Genomic DNA, 20,801 nt, shown 5'->3' on the forward strand with positions numbered 1-20,801 from the left:
ATGCTGTCCCCAGTGAATGTCAGGGCACGTCAGGTCACCTGCCCACAGGAGAGAACAGGTGTAATGAGCGGCTATTAAGAAGAGCCTCTATCCCGTCCTGTTCCCTGTACGTGGTGGTTCAACACCGCAAAGATGCAGGGAAATAACCACACAGCCCCCCTCTGCTGTTCAGTCTTAGCTTCGTCCCCTGCAAAGTGAAGGGATCAGAATAATAACACGGATAGTTCCTTTCGGCTCCGAGATTTATGACGTTGCGGCAAGACCGCAAGCCCGTGCGTTCTGGCTTCCAAATGCTCGCTTTGACCCCTGGGATGTGTCCTCTGCAGAGAGAGGCCGGCGTGGAGCGCTGGAGTCCTGCGTGGATCGTACAGGTCACATAATTCTGATATTCAGAAAGGTCCTACTCCCAGCAGGCCCAGGGGTCCGGCCTTTGGAACCACCGTTTTAAGAACCGGCTGAGATCCAGCAAAGGCTGTCGTGGTCTGAAGGAGGAAGCTGGAGTTTGGGGGGGAGAAAATCCTATTGTTTGGATGGTATTTCCTGTCATAAAGTTGGAGTCAGAGTTTTCGCTCCGAAGCCGGAAACGAAGTGTTTCCTTATTGCCAGAGGCCTGAGATATGGGGTTAAAAGTCCCGGCACAGAAAGTAAGTCCGTGGCAAGTCGCGTTCCCCAGGAAAAGCTGGCCAAGAGTCCCACGTGGGACAAGGAGGGGGCACCCAGCTTCATGAGCATGTTCTAACCTCACCCCACATCGGCTCTCTGGAGAAGAGAAAGTTGGGCCTCCCATCAGAGGACACCGCCTCTCGGGCCAAGTCATTCACCCCAAGTCCTACAACTAAGAAGGACCTCAGACCCAGGGCGTCAGAACCCAAAGTCCACGACCGGCAACACTCCACCCGGAGCCCCAACGCCTGGGACTTTGATGTGCAGAATCAGTGTCAGAAAGGGGCCTGCCCAGCCAAGTGACAATTTTACTTTCCTTCTCAGAAACAAAACGTGGACCAAGGTGGATCCCGGGTTTGAGAAGCTCAAGGCCGATCCCTCCTCTGTCCTGGGGGACCCCTCAGTGGGTCCATCAGCCACTGGCCCATCTCGGAACAGCCACCTCTGAGCTCTGGGGGTTTCCTCAGGTAACCTGACCTTGTGAGCAACTAACACTTGGGCAAGTGAGTTAAAAATGCTACTTAGCTTCCCAGTTATAAGAAGAACTCCCAAGAGATTTCAAGTGGAGTACAACGTATAATCAAAAAGTTTCGTCTTCACACAACAAAGACGAAACTACAATTTTTTCTATTAAATTATAGTTCTACTCATCAGCTCTTTCTGTGCGTCTTTATTTACTTATTTATTTATTTAGCTTCTTTATGACTGCACCTGCAATATATGGAGGTTCTCAGGCTAGGGGTCAAATCAGAGCTGCAGCCACTGGCCTACACCAAAGCCACGGCAACTGGGGATCCAAGCAGCATGTGTGACCTACACCACAGCTCACGGCCACGCTGGGTCCTTAACCCACTGAGCGAGCGAGCAAGGTCCAGGCTTGAACCCGCATCCTTGTGGGTACTAGATGGGGTTGTTATCACCGCCGAGCCACAAGGGGAACTCCTCTGTGCTTCTTATTTAATCTCTTTTTCTGAGTCTCTGATGCTAATACTATATATTACTTACAAAACTGCTTTTCCTTTTCAGGAGTATATACTTCGCCTAGTATGCCCACGTTGCAAAATTGTATTAAAGATCTCTTAAGACCCTGATCGAATTAAATACACTGCTCCTTCACTGAATGTCAAGATCTGCTCTGTGCTTTTGCCTATTCTAAGAAAGCACATGTTTGCTGGTGCCATGGACAATGGCTTGTCATTCAACACAAGTGTCCTTGTTTAGAAAGTTGGGGTATTTATATATTGTTGTTTTGGAAAGTTCCCAACATTTAGTTCCTCTAATCCTTATTAAAGTTTTATCTATGTCTTAAGCTAGTTGTCACAAGTCAGAGTTTTCTTTTATCCGACATTTCCAACCACGCAAACTTATCTTTAACGATAAGACGTATAAACTGATGGCGTTCAATCACTTTCACCTATGAAAACGATAACTTCATACAGTGCCACCTGATATAGCTGGTTTAATGAAAAGCAGAAAACCTTGCAATTATTTTCTCGAAGCTGAAGAATGAGAATAGCATATGTCACAGTTACATTGTGTATTTCTTTCCAGCACTTTCTTCATGCATCTGCAGAGCTAAGAAAAGTACGCGCGTACAGAGTGTCCGAGAGGTTCTCAGCCCAAGGAGCGAAAACCGCAATTGGCTGAGAATCAGAAGTGGCAGGACTTCTGTGTCTAAGGAAGTGATCTGATGGTAGCAGTGCTGTAATACAGTCTGCGGTGAGTTCGCTGAAGACACGCTGTTCTGTTGTTGTCGGTTCCTGCTTGTTGAAATGCAGCTTCTGCAACGAGGACAGAAGGAAAGCGGAAATCTAAGAAAACCGTTTGGAAGGGGAAAAAACCGAAGAAGTAAACAATAAGGCTTTGCAAATATTGAGGAAAAATAAGAACAGACCAGCTTAAAATGTGTGACCAGATGTTGGAGGGGAGCCTGGGCACACGTGTGTGTGTGTGGGGGGGGGGTAGGTGTGCCTGTGTGCACGTATGTACATGTGCGTGCAGGTGGGGAGCCTACGTGCATGTATGTGAGCCTGTGTGCCTGTGTGTGAGTGTGGCTGGCCATAAATGTGTGCACGTGTGTATATGTGTGTATATATATGTTTGTCGGCTGCAGGCATGTGTATGTGTGAGCGTGTGAGCCTGGGTGTGAGTGTGGGGTGGGTGTGAGCGCATGTGTGCGTTTCTACGTTCACAGAAGATAAGCTGGAAAGTGCCCACTGAATCCAGCTGAACTGGCTTGAACTTGGACGAGCTGGAATTGAATCAAAGGCATCCCCAGAGCTTTGGGAGAGGAAATGAACCGAAACCTCTGTTTCCAGTTAGGGCGGAATTAACTCCATAATTGGGTCTGGCAGAGTGACTCTGCGAGCTAGGAATTTTGATAGATGGTGTTTTGTGAGCGAAGCGAGGCTGAAGTTTCGACATAAATAACACACTTGTTCCCAATTGCAGGGGAAGAGTTAAATTCTAATCCAAGGATGTCTTCAATGCCCTTTTTTTATTCTCCTCCTCTTGAGTTGAGAAATCACGTGCAGTCAAGTAACAAGGGAGGGATTTCTCAACTGATGCTCCCAAGGCAGAGATGAAAGAGAAAACCACGGATCGTGAGCAGAAGGGGTGGGGACCCGGCCCGAGGGGCCCGGGCAGAGCTCTCAGAGGGTTATCGTGTGTGGCCGCAGCTCCAGCCACACGGGGCTTCCCAAGCAGCCTCTGCAAGGGCCACTCGCAGACCCGCCCTGGCTGCAGCCCTCACCCACGCCCTGGGATCCTGGTCCCTCTGGGGGCCCCAGCAAGGCATCAGAATCAAAGGCATCACAGCGCATCGGCTGTCCCTCTTGAGGTGGGTCCCGGTTCCTGAGAGGAGCCAGGGGGAGATCAGGCTTGTTTCCGGGAACGAACCCTTTACAGCAGGTCGAAGACCTATACTCGCAGGAAATCTTCGGGTTCAGACAGAAGGTCTGCAGTTAACGGGCTGGGAATCTTGGCTCTGCCCCCACATAAAAGTCAGTGGGGTAAAGGGTCACCTCTCCAGGGCTTTCCTCTTTATAACAGGGCGATAAATAGAAAGATTTTTATGGGGGAAAAAAAAAAGATGAGGCATCGAGTGCAAAGCTGAGAACAGGGGTTGGCCCTGTGGATATAACCAGTGGCTTCCTGTGGCCCACGCCGTCTTTCTGAACCTCTCAGAGGGAACCTATTTTATCTGCTAGAAACCTTGCAGGCTCCTCGTGGAGAGAGGAGGAAGCCAGCCGGGGCCAGGCGGAGGACTCCTCCGCGGGCGTGTGTAGGAAGAGGTCAGGAACCAAGAAGGAAGTGGGGGACCGTGGAGCCCCCGGCCCCCGGCCCTGGAGTTCCCTGGACGTCTCCACAACCCCAAAGAGGAGAAATGAGAGGCTGCTGCCCACGCTATGCAATTTCTCTTCTGCATTTTCTCGTCAACCGTGGGGGCTAAACGACATCTGGAGAGACTTCTGCTGAGCCAGACGACGGGACCAGAAGGTGCTCGGTCCAGTGGAGATGTTGAAAGGGGTGGACCTGCCTTGGCCACTGGGCCCTGTCTGTGCCAGTTTTGATCTGCAGAGCCTGCCCCGGGGACAAAGCCCGGGAGCTGGGCTGCCCCTCGTCTCAGGAAGCCCTCCTTTCCCTGCCTCCCTGAACCCCTTTCTTCTCCTTCCCGCTGTCCTATCTCTGTAAGAAATGCAGACAAGAGAATGCCTATCTGTGTCTCCAGGTGACAGCCAGAGTGAATGCACAAGCATTTGTCACCAAGTGTGCCCACAGATGGCCGTAGACTCCTCCATCGGAAGGGTAGACTCCATGCTGGAGGCCACCCCACCTTCCAATCCAAACGCAGCCTTTGGGCAGGGTCGCCGAGCCTCCAGTTTGTGATGCAAAGCTTTGGTTGTTTTTCTTTTTTTTTTTTTTTAAAGACTCAAGCCCTACGGAAGCATTTCCGTTCAAGACGAAATTGTTTAATTGGACAGAGGAAAGAGTCTCGGGGGATTCAGAGGGAGGGAGACTGAACTCTGTGCATTTTCTTTATCCGCTCTTATCTTAAACCCTGTGTCAGAGAGGGTAAACAGACGCTTCTATTTCTGTGCATCTGAGTTGGCAACACCAACGTGTTGTGCACATAAAGGTACATGGTGGCTTTTTATGAGACGCTGGGTTAAACACCGTTCATCTCTCTGGATGCGCTCCTGTATGCGACAGATTCGGAAATCCTAAAAGCAAATCTTAGCAGAGCAAACACATTTTCCCTGTAGAAGTGCAGTCACAGAAGAGATTACATTCCCCTGGGACTGGCCCCCTACATTCAGCGGTAATATTAGAGCATCATTCTAACACACATGTATACATGTATAATTTCCAAATCCACTCACACCAGCTCCATTTTGATTGTGGGAATGCCTTGCCAACGGCAGCGGGAGAAATTACAAGTGGATCTGGTCTTTGTCCCTGGTGAAGGCTGGCGTGGCTAAACATCCAGTTTGGTGACTGACTCACATAACTTCTCATCGCTGCTTAGAAACGGTGACGGCAAAAGCCCAGAGACCTCCCTCACCTGTTTGAGGGGCTCCGGCTCCGAAGCATACTTAGTGTTTAGCCTTGAAAAGGTCAGGGCCTAAGAAAAAGAGGGAAATCTAATAACCATGCATAGTTTTTTTGTTTTGTTTTGTTTTGTTTTTCAGGTGATCAGTCCACTGGTTCGATAGCAACAACAGCCTGCTTCGTCCCAGAGTGGGCATGCAGTTTCGAGCTAACTGGTCGTGGCTAGAATAGCACTAAGGTGCAGATTTGAGGGCACCTGCTAGACTCTGGAATTGGGTTTGGATTTGACAGTAACCAACATATGAAATCTGGGGCACTGACCCTTCATTTCCTCATTTATAAACTGGGGATGATAATAATACAACCTAAGGCACTGCCGTCTTGTGAAAATTGAATAAAACATGGAGCACGATGCCTGGGACGCACTTGGTGAATGTTAGCTGCTGTCATTTTTATTCTTTTTCATGAGAGGGATTATTTATTGGATTGGGAGTGAACACCGAAAGTGGCGATCCGATTGGGAAAAAATTGGACACATTTTACCCCAGAATAACTTGTGCATAGCCATGAAGCAAAACACAGTCAGATTCGTTGGTGGGGTCTTGCGTTCCCATCCCCTGCCTGCCGGGGGTCTGGCCAAGGTCCTGGCTGGGACCCGAGGAGTCTTCTTTCGTATCATGTCCTTGCCTCTTTTTCTCAGCCTCTTCTGTGAGGGAGACCAGAGGGTGTCACAACAGCCCACGCCGGCCTGACCCCATCCTTACTCCAGGACCGACTCTCCGATCTGTGGCTGAGGAAAGATCACGTAGGCCCTTTCCGAGTGCATTTTTGTGGTTCTTATCCTCAGAAACTCTCTCTTTTGATGCTCTCATCTTTCTTTTGACTGCCTGGCAAAAGATCTGCCTAAATGAAGGCTGTGACCCATTTGTGCACAATGTGATAAATATTTATCCTGTCTGTAAATATTTCCTTTTTCTTTTTTTCCCTTTTCCTTTTGCTTCTGCTCTTGGGTTCTGTTCATTGACAGGTTCGTATTTCATTTTTAAAAGTCAAATCTATGACCCCGTAGTTTTTTCCATGGATTCATACGTAGAAAACATCCTTCTGAGATGAGTTATATTTCCACTTACACATTCGTCAACATCTTTATATTTTTCTTTTCTATATTTAACGCTTTAAGCCAGCCAGAATTTTTTTGTATATATTTTCTCTCAAGTGAGAATCTAGGCTGTGTTTGTTTGTTGCTTGGCTATGTTTTTGCAAATATTAGCTGATGTCCTAACATTATCTATTAAATGAAAATGTCATTTCTCGCATGAGTTTAACACGCCTATTTTATCACATAATAAATGTTTTATCTAAGGGCAGGTCTCCCTGAAAACGCCCCCCAGAAATGCCTGCCAACATCCAGAGATGAGGTGGCAAAAGGTGAGACCTTCCAAGACAGAAGACAAAGAGGCAGCCATGCCTGAGCAAATGATTTCCCATGGTTGCTTCCCTCCCCGGCTACACGGGCCCCTTGGCTAAGAGGTACGGAGCTCAGGAACCTTTTTGCTGGCTGGTTGGCTTCCCTGAGTAAACATTAAGCCCCACTGCAGCTCGCTAAACAGGTTCCTGCATATCGAAGTGTTTAGCAGGTGCACAATCCGGGCCAGAGCGAACATACTCAGCACGGCGGGTCCAGCTGCTAGACAAGCTGATTCTCAAGGTCACAGGAAGAATCTTGACAGCATCCTTCTGCGCCCTAGACCACACGGGGCTAAGAGCTAATGCGCTGCTCTCTCTCACCTGCCCGGGTGGATTCCAGAATCCCCTCATGCGTCCGCAGCAACAGGAGGGGAGATACCAGGGGACTCTGCCCAAGAGCTCGATGAGACGAGTACATCCGATGACAGACACTTACATGGTGGCTCCCGGGAAGGTCATTGCCACTGCACGTCTAGCAAAAGCTAGAGCGTAGTTCCCTGTGCTGTGCAGTAGGTCCGTGTTAATTACCTCTTTTCCATGTCGTCACGTGTATATACGTGAATCTCAAACTCCTAATTTATACCCCCTCATCCCCTCTTTGGTAACCATATGTTTGTTTTCTAAGCCGATGAGTTTCTGTTTTGTAGAAAAAAAAGTTCGTCTGTATTATTGTTTTAGATTCCATGTATAAGTGATATCATATGATTTCTGTCTCTCTCTGTCTGACTTACTTCCCCTAGTATGATAATTTCATTATTCTGTAATTACCTATATGGGAAAAGAATCTAAAAAAGAATGGACATGTGTATATGTATCACTGAGTCACTGTGCTGTACACCTGAAACTAACACATGATTCCAAACCACCTATACACCAATATAAAATGTTTAAAAGACACAACCATTTACATGGAAGAAGGAAGAGTCTGGAACAGGCAGCTGCGCAGAGGGTCCCCCACCTGACACCAGCTACACCAGCAGAGGCCTTGGTGACCAACAGGCAGATCTGGGTGACGACATGTCTCACGGTCACCAAGCTTCACGCCTGTTAATCCCTAGAGCATAACAGGTGAATTTGTGTGGGTTTTATTAACCGTGTCCTAGAAATTAGCTGAAACCTAAAACATCTTTTCAGGGCACCCTCTTCTCTTCGATACCCTTCCCTTCTTGGACAGCTCGATTCTGAGGCTCCCTTGTGGGTCAGAGCAGGGGGCTGGCACCCTGGGTGGACAGAGCCACAGCGGAGCACAGGGCGAGGGGGCATCTGGAGAGGCTCCATCTCAAATCGTCCACAATGGCTGTGGTCGTCACAGTCAAGGTCCCTGGAATCCAGGGAAGACCCAGGAGCTTCTCCAGGGCAGAGGAGGCAAAGAAACTGAGGATTACAGGCAGCTCGAGCTTCTGAAGCGGACCCTTTGGTTTCAAACCACTTTGGGGGCAAAGGTGCTTGCTGGCGGGGGGCGGGGGGCGGGGGGGACGGGGACTCCGGTGGCCAGGCATCCTGTTGAGTCTGGCTTTGCCAGCTAGCCCTGTGGGGGTCATGGGAGAGAATGTGTGTGTGTGTGGAAGACACGCAAATTCAATCCCCGGTCTGGGAACCGAGATCCCGCATCAGCCACCACACGCCACGGCCAAAAAAAAAAGGACATGCACTAAACGGTCAAGGGTCCTGAGGTATCACGTAGGCAACCTGTTCTCTAAAGGTTCAGGGACACGATTCCTTTCGCTCTACTTTTGACTTTTGTGTAAGTAGTTTGTGCTTTGCTGGAAAACTCAGACTTCCTATAGCTGATTCCTTGATGCATGAAGGGAGGGTACAAAGGTGGAATGAAAATAAGTCTCGGGGCCCCCGGCAGCCTGTGCCGCCACATGGGGTGCACCGTCCCCACGCCTCCAGCTGAGGGGGCGCGAGTCCAGGTCATGCCAGCCTGAGCTGCGGTGGCCCATGGGCTCCCAGTTGCCTGCGCGGGTGCAATGATGAACCCCCTGCAGTGTGCCAGCGTCCTAAATAAAGGCTGGTGAGACCCACAGGGGATGTCCTTGGGCCGCCAACCCAGGAGGAAGGGAGCGGCTGACGCCAGAGCCGGTCAAGAAAGGTCTGCTTTTGGAGTCCAGTCAAGTGCACGTCCACTGAGAGACGACCGGGGAATCTCAGGACGGGGATAATGGCAAGGCTAAAAATAACCCGAGCTGCCATTTACGCCATGTGCTAAATCCTCTGTGCCACCATCTCATGTGACCACCACACCCTCCTGCCAAGAGAGTATAATCAGTGCCCCTGCGGGAGGGGACACCCGAGGACCGGGGGTTAACCGAGGCAGTGCCTGTGGCCCATCAGCTAGGCTCCCTGTGGCTGTCGTTTCACACACGTGAGAGTATGGAATCCATACTCTCTATCAGCCGAAGCTGATAGAACATCATATATCCTTTACATGGAAAATTAAAACAGAACCAGCGTGGCTACGGTCGCTCTGCTCTGTCATCATCACAGTCGACCTAGGAAGGGGACAAGCGCGTGCCGGCTCCCACAGCTGGGCCCCCAGGGCAGCCACGCGGGGGGCTGGCCCGGGGTCATGGCCTGTGATCAGAGGGCTGGACACCCCACTGTCTCGTTCCAGAGCTGCTCTCTCAGCCTGTCCTCCGTGGAGTCGCAGGCCCCTGTGAAGGGGGGCGTCCACTTTGTCAGGGCAGAACTCACTAGAAAAAGGCCCGGGAGCATTTTTCAACACAGGCCCCTTTTCAAGCAGCCGGCCTGAGTTTGGGAGCAGCATTCCGGGGTCCCTCCTTCATTGCCTGGCCTTCTAGTCAATCCTCTCCGCTCCTCCTGGAAGCAGACCCCTCCCCCTTCCCCCACCCCCCACGGCCCCGCTGTGCTTTGAGTGACTCCCTGGAATCTTCGTATTTGAGAGCAGGTCAAGTCTTGTCTTGCAGCTGGGACCTGGCACCCACTACGCTCAGCACAAGGGGCCAGGGTCCCGCGCTGGACATCCTTGTTCTGGTCACATAGAGACAGCATCCAGCTGGACACAGATCCCCAGCATCCAGCAGGGCCATCTCAGTGGCTGCCCCGAAGGGGCATGAGGGGGCACCCCCAGGGGTGTGGAGGAGGACGCGGCGCCCGGAGCCCCAGGGCTGACCTGTTGCTGTAACCAGCTGGGCCGGTGGGGTCTGAATGGGGTGTTGCTGCTGTGCCCCCTCCCTCCCCAGGAGTGAGAAATCCCCTCCATGAACCTAAGCCAGAAGCTGGGGTCTGAGGAAGGGAGAGTCTGCGGAGCCTGGGGTCTGGGGACAGTCCACAGGGTCACTGAGCTGCCCCTCCGCAGGCACCCATGATGCTGCAAAGGGCAGGGGGTCGACCCAGTGCTCCCAGGAGCCCCCCTTGGGGTTTCTTCAAAGGACAAGCTCTTGGGTTTTCCCATCAGCATCCCAGAGGCTCTCCTGCCTTTTGGCCACGTCCTGGGTGAGAGTTCCTGCCCATCTCGACCTGGCTGTAAAGCCTACTGATTAAAGTCTCCAAGTTCAAATTCAGCCCCGCCCCCCTGCTCCGAATAATGCAACGGACTTAAAAGGAGAACACGGTTCTTTTCTGGGCTCAGTACCAAATCCACTCCAGCGTGACTGGAGTGGATTTCACACCCAGAGCATCCAAGGGCTCCTGCCCCAGGTCGCTGGCCCACGTGCGGCTCGCTCCCTAACCTTCCTGGCCGTGCATCTGGCCCTGTTTCAAAGGGCACCTCTCCCCCTCCCTCCCGTGGAAGCTGAAATCTGTGTGGGAAGCCCCGCACCGAGGACTGCTTTTCATTCTCCGTTCTTCAGGGCGCCGCAGCCAAAACAAGAACCTCCTGACGGCGGCGGTGGGGTCGAGGGCGGGGGCGGAGCGCCCAGCCTCCGGGCTCCTGCGGGCTCAGCTTTGTTTCACGGGCAGCGCGGCCGCCGTCGAATCCATTTGGCCCCATTTAGGGACTAAGTACAGGAAGGTAGTTATTGTACAAGATTAGTTTCCTGTAGGCCATAAATTGGCAGTAGCAGAAAAATACAGGATGAATTTATTAGCGTGCAAGGTCAGCTCAAAGGAAGGCCAGGCTGCCGAGGGAGCGTGCTGTGGGCTTGCTTTTAACCCACCTCCCAAACTCAGCCAGGCTGAAAAAGACCCTTTAACTACTTAATTACTTCTTAATAGTTTTAAGCAAATTCAAAAGACTGTGCCTGTTGCTAAGGGCCTGGAGGTCCGAGCTGGCTGGAATTTGTCAGGAATTCCTGTTTGGACTGGAGTTTCTGAAACCTGCTTAGAAGCCCCCAGGAAACCTGCCTAGGGCTCTCCTCCTGCTGAGAGCCCACAGCAAGCCCTGGCCTTGTGAGACGGCTTTTGGGGGGTTTTGTTTTGTTGGTTTTTTTCTGGGTTGTTTCGGGGGGTTATTTTTGTTTTGGGGGGTTTTTGTTTTTCGTGGGTTTTTTTCTTTTTTTTTCTTTTCTTTTGTTTTTTTGCCTTGTTGACTAGGTATTTACTTTGACCCCAGAATTCTATACTTGGGAACAAAAAGCAGCTTCTAACAGCAAAAAGCAAAACAATCAAGTCGAAAATATAATTGTTTCCAAGCAGAGATTCAACAGTGTGATACATGCCCTGTAGATAAGGGCTATAAAGGAACCTCAGGAGGCACCGTTTTGCGAGGACACTGCCTGGAGCTCAGATGCCGCGGCGGCAAGGTGGGCGGGGCTCCTGATAAAGACGTCGGTACCTTCGAGAGTGGTCCCGGCCACCTGAGGCGTCCCCGTGTTAGAAACACAATCCTCCCTTTTCCTTTTGATATTTTTCCAAAGGGCTTAAAGCTGTCAGGCAAAATTAGCCCCACCGGTATGAGATGAAGTGTTTGGAGCCGCGTTTGCTAGCGCGTCGGCAGGAAAGGTTGTAATTCAAATTTGAATGAGCCCCGAGACCTGCGGTGGGTTATGGGAGACCATTTCTCCTCCTCTTCGAGGCCCTGCCCCCACTCCCCACCCCTGCCTGTCCCCAGGGGAGCCTCTGCCTGACTCCAAGGGTGGGCGGCGGGGGAAGGGGGGCGGGCAGGCTGGATCGCCCTCCTCCGCCCTGTCGTTTCTTCTGCTGTCTCTGTAGCAAAAAGGCGGGATGATCAACCCATCACTGCATAGCGAGGGCCCAGGCCACATTCACCAAAGGGGGCGTGCAGGTTCCTGGGCTTTGCTGCTCGCTGTCCCCTACTGGTGGCCGCAGCCTTGGGGTCGGCTGTCACAAGCCCCTGGGCCGCCTGCCTGAAGTAGAGAGCAGGGTCCAGAGCCAGGTCCGGTTCTGAGGTTCAGATGGGCTCCTGGTTCCTGCCGGTCCCGGGCGTGTCGCTGCTTTCGTGCATCCGCGTGTCCCAGCCGGGCCGCCTCCATGCCCACGTCCGACCACGCGTCTCACCCGCTAGGTCTTCAGCAGACATTCGAGATCTGCTGGGTGACACGCAGCCCAGAGCCGGGGAAGGGTCACAGCGCAGGCGCCAAACCGGGCTCCTCCGAGGCCACCTGCTCCTCCCCCTGGGGGCGGGGCCTGCACTGTCCCTACCGCCGAGGATGTGCGGAAGGTTTGGACGGCAGCAACTTGGCTGGGCTTTCTGTCCGCCCCCTTCCCCAGGAGACCAGGGTCTGGGGCGGCGAGTTCAAGCCCCAGCCCCCAGCCGTAGCTGTCTGACATCAGCGGCAGTCTCGGGGTCGAGCCAGACCGGACCTCCTGTGACCTTCCTCCAGCCAGTTATCACAAAACAAACCCGCATATTGAGGGGAGAGTTCAAATCCTGAACCGTACCAGCCAGAGCCCTTGCAAGCCCCCCTGGGGCCAAGCGCCGCCCGGCGGCTTCTCCACTAACCCAGCAGCAGGGCGCGTCTCCACCCAGCCCAGGTCCGCGGTCCCCAACCCGAGATGGTGGCGTTGTTCTGACGCAGGTCTTGGCCAGTCTTCTAGCCTCAATCCAACAACTGTGTAGACCTTGTAAAACCAGGGACCCAATTCTCTGGACTCTGCCCTGGACAGACAACTCATAGAAGGCTATCCAGGAGCTCCCCGGTGGTCAGGTGGTTAGGATTCCGTGTCTTCACCAGCCTGGGTTTAGTCCCTGATCTGGGGACGGAGAGCCCACATCAAGCCACTGCACACCATGGCCAAAAAATAAAAAGTATAGCATTAAAGAAAAAAGGCCATCCCACAGTGAATTGCCTGAACGTCTTTGTTGAGGCATCTTCAGACACATATGCTTTAGTTACTAATTCTGCTCTTATAGGGAAGAGAAGCATAGTTCTGAAAGGACAGAATGTTCCATCTTCGTGGCCAACTTCAAAAATGATCCAGCAAGCTCCAGGCATTACTGTGTTAGGGTTAATACATTTGCATATTTCATTGGTCATTTAAAAAAAAAATCCCCTTATTATAAAAACAGAAACAAAAGGTGATATATTGTACCAGGGAATACTACCCAACCATCAAAAGAATGCATTACTGACATGCGCAGACTCTCCTTGAAACGTGACTTTAGGTGAAGGAAGCCAGACACACGAGGCCATGAGGATCTGACCCCGTTTCTGTGAATTATCCGGGGTGCCCACGTTAACAGAGACGGAAAGCAGGTGGGTGGCTGCCAGGAGCTGGGGGCAAACAGGACTAGCTCAGGACTGCCGGTGGATGTGCGCGTCTGGGGCGGCGGGGTGGGGAGAATGTTCCCGAATAAGACGGTGGTGGCGGTCACTCGGCTTGAATATACGGAGGACAGTGGACCTGAACACTTCAGAAGCGTGGATGTTACGATCTCTGAATCATATCTCAAGTGAAATAAAATAAAACAAATGAGGGGCGAGGGCAGATGGGACCAGAAAGGACCTCCTTATCCTTCACGCAAGGCCTAACGTTGCGCCACTTTTGACCTTTGTGCAACCGAATCCTTGGAGGCAGAGGTCACTGGGACTTGGACGAGCAGCCGAGGTTACAAGGAAACCTCCTAGAGGACCTAGTTCTCCTCGGTTTCCTGGCTAAGGCTCTGGCCCCTGTCGAGTTTCACTTTTAATGAACCTGCTGTGAAACTAAGAGGCACCAAGAAGGAAGCGCTGGCTTGGCCAAGACCTTGATTATTTGAATAACTTTGGCCTGGAAACCACACACGTTCATCGATTTCACAACAAATCGCCAACTCAATGCACTGTGTCTGCAGTGAACCTGCATCGGGGGATTTGCTGTCTACAGGGCAGGGTTGCGTTGCCAGCTTGAGCTGATTTGCTGGCAAGCCGATTTCTCAAGCTGGGTATGCTGGAGAGGCCTGCGCGTTCCATTCTGCGCAGTTCCAGGGCCTGATGGCGACAGAGCCCCAATTTCCACATCATTCAGCGTTGAGCAAGAAATTCTGTTTCCTAATTCCTTAGGCACCGAGGACAGAGATGCAGGGGAAATGGCACGGCGTCCGTCACCACGGACCTTGAAGACGTGAAGTGGACCTAGAGCAGCCGTTGTCTAAAGAGACAGAAGACACCCCCATCTCACCAATCCTCAGGCCCCCCACTGGCTCTGCCCTTTCTCACTGTGGACCCCGCTCCACGGTGGCAGGAAAAAGAGACAACAGCACAGTTCCGACAGCCACGGCCGTCTGTTAGGACGCCCCCAGCCCCCGGGTTTCACACTCTTCTTACTGAGGCCGCCCCTTCCTGCCCCTGGGACTCAGGCACAGGCTCCTCTTTGCTTTCAGACCCGCTTCCCTCTTCTGATTGCGGCTCACCCCAAGCCTCGTTCTGCTGACTCCCTTTTTAAAACACTTGTTGAAATTAGAGTCGATTTACAGCACAGTGCCAATTTCGGCTCTACAGCAAAGGCGACTCCGTTATCCACGTATATGCATTATTTGCTATATTCCTTTCCATCATGTCTATCCCAGGAGATCGGATGTAGTTCCCTGCGCTGTTGACGTTTTTTTCTTTTTTTTTGTCTTTTTAGGGCCACACCTGCAACATATGGAGGTTCCCAGGCTAAGGGGCAAATTGGAGCCACAGCTGCCAGCCTACACCACAGTCACAGCAACGCGGGGTCCGAGCCATGTGTGCGACCTACACCACAGCTCACAGCAATGCTGGATCCTGAACCCGCTGGGTGATGCCAGGGATCAAGCCCACATCCTCATGGATGCCGGTTGGGCTCATTACCCCTGAACCACAACGGGGACTCCACTACTGTTGACTCTTAATGGAGGTGCCCCTTCGTAGAACCTACCCTCAAAGCTGTCAGCCCCAAAGGAAATAAGCAAACGAATTATCCCACATCCCCCACCATCCTCAGGGCAAGTTCCCACCTGATAACCTGAAACCAGGACAAGCCTGAGGCCTGGGGGAAGCTTCTGCGTGTCTTGGTGAGTTGGTTGGCCTCCAGGGCATCTCTGACTGGCCCATCCTTCCCTCCCCTAAATTCCGGGACCTAGAAGAAGCTGCCTGTCGATGGTGTGCTGAGTTAAGGAAGGAAGGCCAACAGCATTTTCAAGCTCAGCGTTGAGGCTTACGTACCCGGCAGCTGCGGTTCCAGAGGTGCTCACATGCTGAGGGGGCCACGATTTCTAATCCTGACGCTTGTCCCCCGGTGGCGAATTCCAGTCCCAATGGCGAACCCGAAGCGGGGAGTCCGGGGACTTGGGCCTGAGTCCTGGCTGCCACCGATGGTCTGGGGGCCTCCGCAGGGACGTGACCTCACTGCAGCTGAGGTTTCCAGGCTCTAAGGCACAGGGCCAGAGGGAGGGGGCCGGCCGGACCGGTGGAGGCAGAAGGGGCCGGCCGGGGTTCCTGAGACGGTGTGCAAAGTTGCCCAGCAGACGGCAGGACAGCGGGGTGAGAGGGAGCCGACTTGGAGGGACGATTGAACTCACATGTGGGTCCCGGCAGAGGTATAAGCAGGGGCTCGGGCCCAGAGGGGTGCCTTGCAGATGAGAGGGAGGCACAGGCGTTCCCCGACACGGGGGATGGACCCGAGCGAGGCCATCATTTGCCTACAAATCAAGGCTGAGGCCTCAGAAGTGGCTGTGATGGCACTAAGGGGAGAGGAGACTGAGCGACGAGATCCAGGAAGGACCGGGGACAAGTGGCGCGTCCGGGGTGGGCGGAGGAGGCGAGTCAGCGGAAGCAAGAGAGCGTGAAGGGACCATTGCCTGGGTTTCAGGAGCCAGGGTGGGGGGCCTTCCAGAAACGGGGCCTGGCACAGCGGGGACGGAAGGACAACAGCACTGAGGAAAGGCCACAAGGTGGGACAGCAGCGTGGTTCCTGCTGACACGCAAGAGAGCAGTTCAGTTATTCTGGGGGCGGTGTTGGCCCTGAACTGTCCACGCGGGCGTGGTTCCCAAACCACCAGCTCCGCAAGCGTGGTTCCAGAGCAGCAGCATCCGGAGCCAGGGGGCGCTGGTTAGAAATGCAGAGCACCAGGCCCCCCAGGAGCTGCAGGGTCTGCATCTCGAGGCTGGGCCACCTGTGTGTGTGCGTGTGAGGGCGTGAGGGCGTAAGCGTGGCGAGTGTGTGTGAGTGCATCTGAGTGGCTGTATGAGGTGTATGGTTTGTGTGGTGTGTGAGTGTGTGTGTGTGAGTATGTGTGAGACTGGGGTGGGGGAGGGACATCTTTCTGTTTGAAAAAAAAAAAAAAGTCTGAGAAAGCAGGTAACAAAAAGCCACCATAAACTCAGTGATCTTTGAACAAGGTTTAGAGGCTACTGGTCATGAGAATATTGGAGATATTTATAAAATAGTATATGTGTGTCCTGCCCAGAGAAGTACGAGTAAGCCCGCCGGAATCTGAACCTGGTTGGTGGGTTACGTGGAAGCCCGCCTCCCGGGGCTGGTGTTAGATTACAGTTTTGCAAAGCACCACCATCGGAGGAATCCAGACAAAGGCCACGTGGGGTCTCTATTATTTCTAACAATTGCACATGAATCTACAATTATCTGAATAAAAACCTCTATGAAAAATAGCGATCGTGGGGCGTGGCTGTACATGGGTTTTTTTTTAATTTAATGGTGCCGAAGATCAGCTTCTACCTTTGCGCTCAGAGCTGCCGCGGCATGCAGTGCATGTCGGTAAGCATGTTCCCTGACACATTAGCAGCCGCAAAGACCAAAGGCAGTGGGAAGGCTGAGTCAAAGAGAAAACCAGTGAAATCAGAAGAGCAAAGCAGCCTCCAGATGGATGAGACGGCGAAGAGAAAAATGACAAAAAAGGAGAATCCATCAGATACATAGAGAAGATAAACATGAAATACTCAAATCCTCGCTTGAAAATTAAGGCCGATTCAAAGCCCTTTGTTATGGTTGACGACTCTCCCATTTATCATCAAAACTGTACCGCACCAGTCGATTGATTTCTTTGTGATCACTATAAGAGTTACAACGTAGGGCTAGAGAAAAAAAATACAGTTAAATTATGCTCCAAACCCACGCAGGCCTTATTTATACATTACGCTCCAAATAGAATTCTTTCTCTTATACCCTGAATGATGGCAGCATTAGACACAAACTTGGCCGAGCTCCCTCTCTCTACCTGTCAGATGGTCTGAGGAAGACTCGTTGGGACCCCCTGTTTAGTATTACAGAGCCCCCCACCCTCCCGTGCTTTCCCGCCCCCACCCCCGGCTCTACTTTTGTCCTGTTGCCGCAGCATTTACCATAGCCTAACATTTGTTAAGGCTACAGTTACTATCTGCCTTCCGTTCTAGAAAACCAGCTTTATGAAGGCAGGGGTTCTGGGGGTTGGGGTTGAGATGGGATGGGTAGGGAGATGCATGTTGATGCACCTGCAACATAGTCGATGCACAGTCAGTATTTGTTTATTGAACAAACCAATTTTAAGCATCCAATGGTCTGAGTTTTACTTCCAAGGTTTTGGGTAGAGACTGAAAAGAAAAATTAAAGTCTTGTGTGTGGCTTGTCCATGCTGTGGGCACTGCTGCACAGACAGATGTGGGTGAGCACGTGATCCGAGGTGGGAGCAGAAGAATTAGCCTCCCATCCCTGGGACCGTGGCACTGACCACCTGCCAGGGGCAGACTATGGCGATGAACGCGGAAAGGTGTTAAAATATGACCACAGCGTGGCCTCGGCAGTTGACGGCCCAGAGGCGGTGCGAAAACACAGCCACAAATGATGACTAGAGACCCATGAGAGAGGCTAAAGCTACATGATGCTGCAACACAGAGACCTGGCTTCTTGGGGGAGTTCCAGTGTGACAGACTTGAGAATGGAGTGGGACCTGGACGCGAGGAGAGAGGGGGTGGCGAGAACACCAAGCAAAGGTGCGAAGCTGCCGCCACGGGGCCCGAAGGAGGAGCTTTGCTTGGAGCAGAGGAGGTGTGAAAAGAAGGCAGAGGCGGCTCTGCGGGTGCAGGTAACCGAGCATTTAGAGGCCAAGTGAAGATTGTAATAGACAAGGGCCAGAAGGGCATGCAGTTAACTAGAAAACAAGGGCTTATAATGCAAGAGGTTACACCGAGGGGAGCAGGTGCCTCCAGGTCTGGAAGCAGAGCAGCTGGTGTCCAGGATCAGCAGAGAGGGAAGGATGGGGACCGGGGGATGAGAACCGAGCATGTTCTAGAACACCACTCTTCTTTACACCTGGCCACTCCAGTGCACACATGCACCGCACAGCACTGCCGGCAACGTTCTGAAAGCCACCTCGTTCCAAAGGACGCTTTTCTTGCGAAAAGTTTCTCTGTCTCCCCAAGACAGTGATTTCAAGCAAAAGGTATTTCAAGACTGAAATGATGTCTTTTGGACAGTGGCTGACTCAGCCGCCAGAGAACACCTAGGAAAACACGGAGAAGGATCAAAACACGGCACAGAAAACTAGGACGCCCGTCCACCCACTGCCCGATTCTGGGAGGCTCGCCAGCCACCGAGGAGCAGGGCGGTGCAAGCGGGTTGAGAAACAGCCTCCACCCTGCCAGCTGAGGCCTGAGATCCTGGGCAGGGGGCCCTCGCCCTCCACGCCCCCGCCCTCTGCCCTCACACAAGCGCCTCATTGCCTAGCAAATCCGGTTGTCTGTCCTGCTCTAGCCCAGCAGCTATTTTTTGAGGAAGGTGGATTGATAACTAACATAGAATCGATTGTCTGTAAGTAAATTTGTCCTAAAAGCATGGAGAGCATGAGACATGTCTCCCTCTCCCACCCCATGCGGGGGCTTCTCTCCAACCCCCATCCCAGGAACCTCTGCACTGCAGCCAACGGGGTCTTTATAATTGGCAGTCGGAACAGCCCTCCCCGTATCTCCCCACAGGCTAAAAGCTGGAGCTCCCCTTGGTACCCTCCCTCCTGCTCCCATCCATGCCTGGACCACCTCCTCCTCTGAAATTCTCTCCTGCTAGAACGTCCTTGAATCCGCCAAGCTTGCTCCCAGCCCCTCATCATTGAGCCTTCTTGTCTCGCTGCAGAGAAGGTCCCCCCGCCCCACTCCCTCCCACCGCACCTGACCCATTCTGTTCCATCTCCCATGAAGATGCAGCTCAAGGTCAGGTTCCCCAGCAGCCAGCACATGCTAAAGACCTTCTTCAGACCACTCGATGGGCCTTCTCCCTCCTCTCCTGCGTTGTAGCCTTCTGGAGAAAATGTTAGTTATTCATTCAGAAGCTGTAATTTATTCAGCCCTGGTACATACCAGGCGCTCGCTGGGCACACTCGCCGGCACGCAAGGTCTGGAATTTTGACGCTTCTCAGTAAGCAGGGCCCTAAATCAGTGACATCGCCGCGGAGAATAATGCATGTGCTGCAGCTGGCGCTTTTTCTTTTTATCCCCCGAGATCCAAACGCGTTTTTAACAAAGAGGACGTGCTGTATGAACATGTTGAACGAGCCTGAAACGCTGAGAATCAGTACGATGATGATGAAGAAGCACCGAGTCGAGAAAAATCTGTCCAGAGAATGTGTGACAAGTGGCGGAAGAGAGGGCGAGCAGGGAAACCGGACGGAGGCGGGTGGAACATTGACTGCTGAAGGCGGAAGGAAGGGTTTTGCCCTCGTCCTTTGAAGGTGGTGGCGGGAGACACTGGGAAGAGGCAGCAGAGGAAGGTGGCCCACTGACAGATGAAGGAAAGGCAGTGTGGGGACTGTTTCCTTAAAGAGTTACAGGCAGGCTTGGTCAGCTCAGGCCACTGTCACGTGGCACCTTAGACTGGTGGCTCAAAGGACAGGAGTGTGGTCCCCAGAGTTGGCGGTTCCGAGGTCCAAGATCAGGGTGGCGGCGTGGTCAGGTCTGGTGGGAAATCCTTCAAGCTCGCTGCCCCTCGCTGTGAGCGCCTGTGCTGGAGAGGCAGCTCTGGGGTCTCTTCCCCTGCTTCCCTTCTTTTCTTGGCCCTGCTCGCAGCATGCAGATGTTCCCGGGCCAGGGATCAAACCAGGCCTACAGCTGTGACGATGCTGGGTCCCTCACCCACTGAGCCACCAGGGAACTCCCTCTTCCTCTTCTCATAAAGACCCCAGTCCCATCCTGGGGAGCCCACCCTTGATGACTCTAATTCTAATCACCTCCCAAAGGCCCCGCCTCCTAGTGCCGGCACTCAGTGGGGGGAGGGGAGGTTTGCACATCAAATCTTGGAGAGGAAGAGGCAAACCTTCAGACGGTAACAGAGGCAAAACCTGGCTGGACATGAGCTCCAGAGATGTGGGAACAGACAGAGTAGCTGGTGAGCAGTGGTCTTCAAGGCCAGGGGTTTGTCCTGCCGAGTTCCGTTTTCTTTGAAAGTCTGAGTCACAGTCAGCTGCTCAGTTGGGGGTGGGGGGGCGGTGGACCATTTGGGGCTTTGCAGGAAAACCATTACAGTTTTTTTCTCTTTCTTTTTAGGGCCACACCGCAGCATATGGAATTTCCTGGGCTAGGGGTCAAATCAGCGCTGCAGCTGCAGCCTACACCACAGCCACATGGGATCCGAGCCACATCTGCAACCTATGCCACCGCTTGTGGCAATGCCGGATCCTTAACCCACTGAGCAAGGCCAGGGATCAGACCTGCATCCCCAGAGACCATGTCAGGTCCTTAACCCTCTGGGCCACAATGGCAACTCCCATTAAAGTTTAATATGAGGCCTGAGCAGCGTGGGAAAGGCAGCTTCCCAGAGGCTGGAAGAGG

At 52.7% G+C, this 20,801-nt stretch overlaps 1 long non-coding RNA gene across 1 annotated transcript; it reads left to right on the top strand.

Annotated features, from left to right (window-relative positions):
* Nucleotides 1-3,269: 3,269 nt before the first annotated feature.
* On the top strand, nucleotides 3,270-7,282 carry LOC125113391 (uncharacterized). The gene is made up of 3 exons (XR_007131441.1): nucleotides 3,270-3,502; nucleotides 5,355-6,019; nucleotides 6,583-7,282. It is a non-coding gene; the product is annotated as an uncharacterized LOC125113391 (long non-coding RNA).
* The last annotated feature ends 13,519 nt before the right edge of the window (nucleotides 7,283-20,801 follow it).

The sequence above is a fragment of the Phacochoerus africanus genome, chromosome 13 (genome assembly GCF_016906955.1).
Source record: "Phacochoerus africanus isolate WHEZ1 chromosome 13, ROS_Pafr_v1, whole genome shotgun sequence".
NCBI classification, from domain to species: Eukaryota; Metazoa; Chordata; class Mammalia; order Artiodactyla; family Suidae; genus Phacochoerus; species Phacochoerus africanus.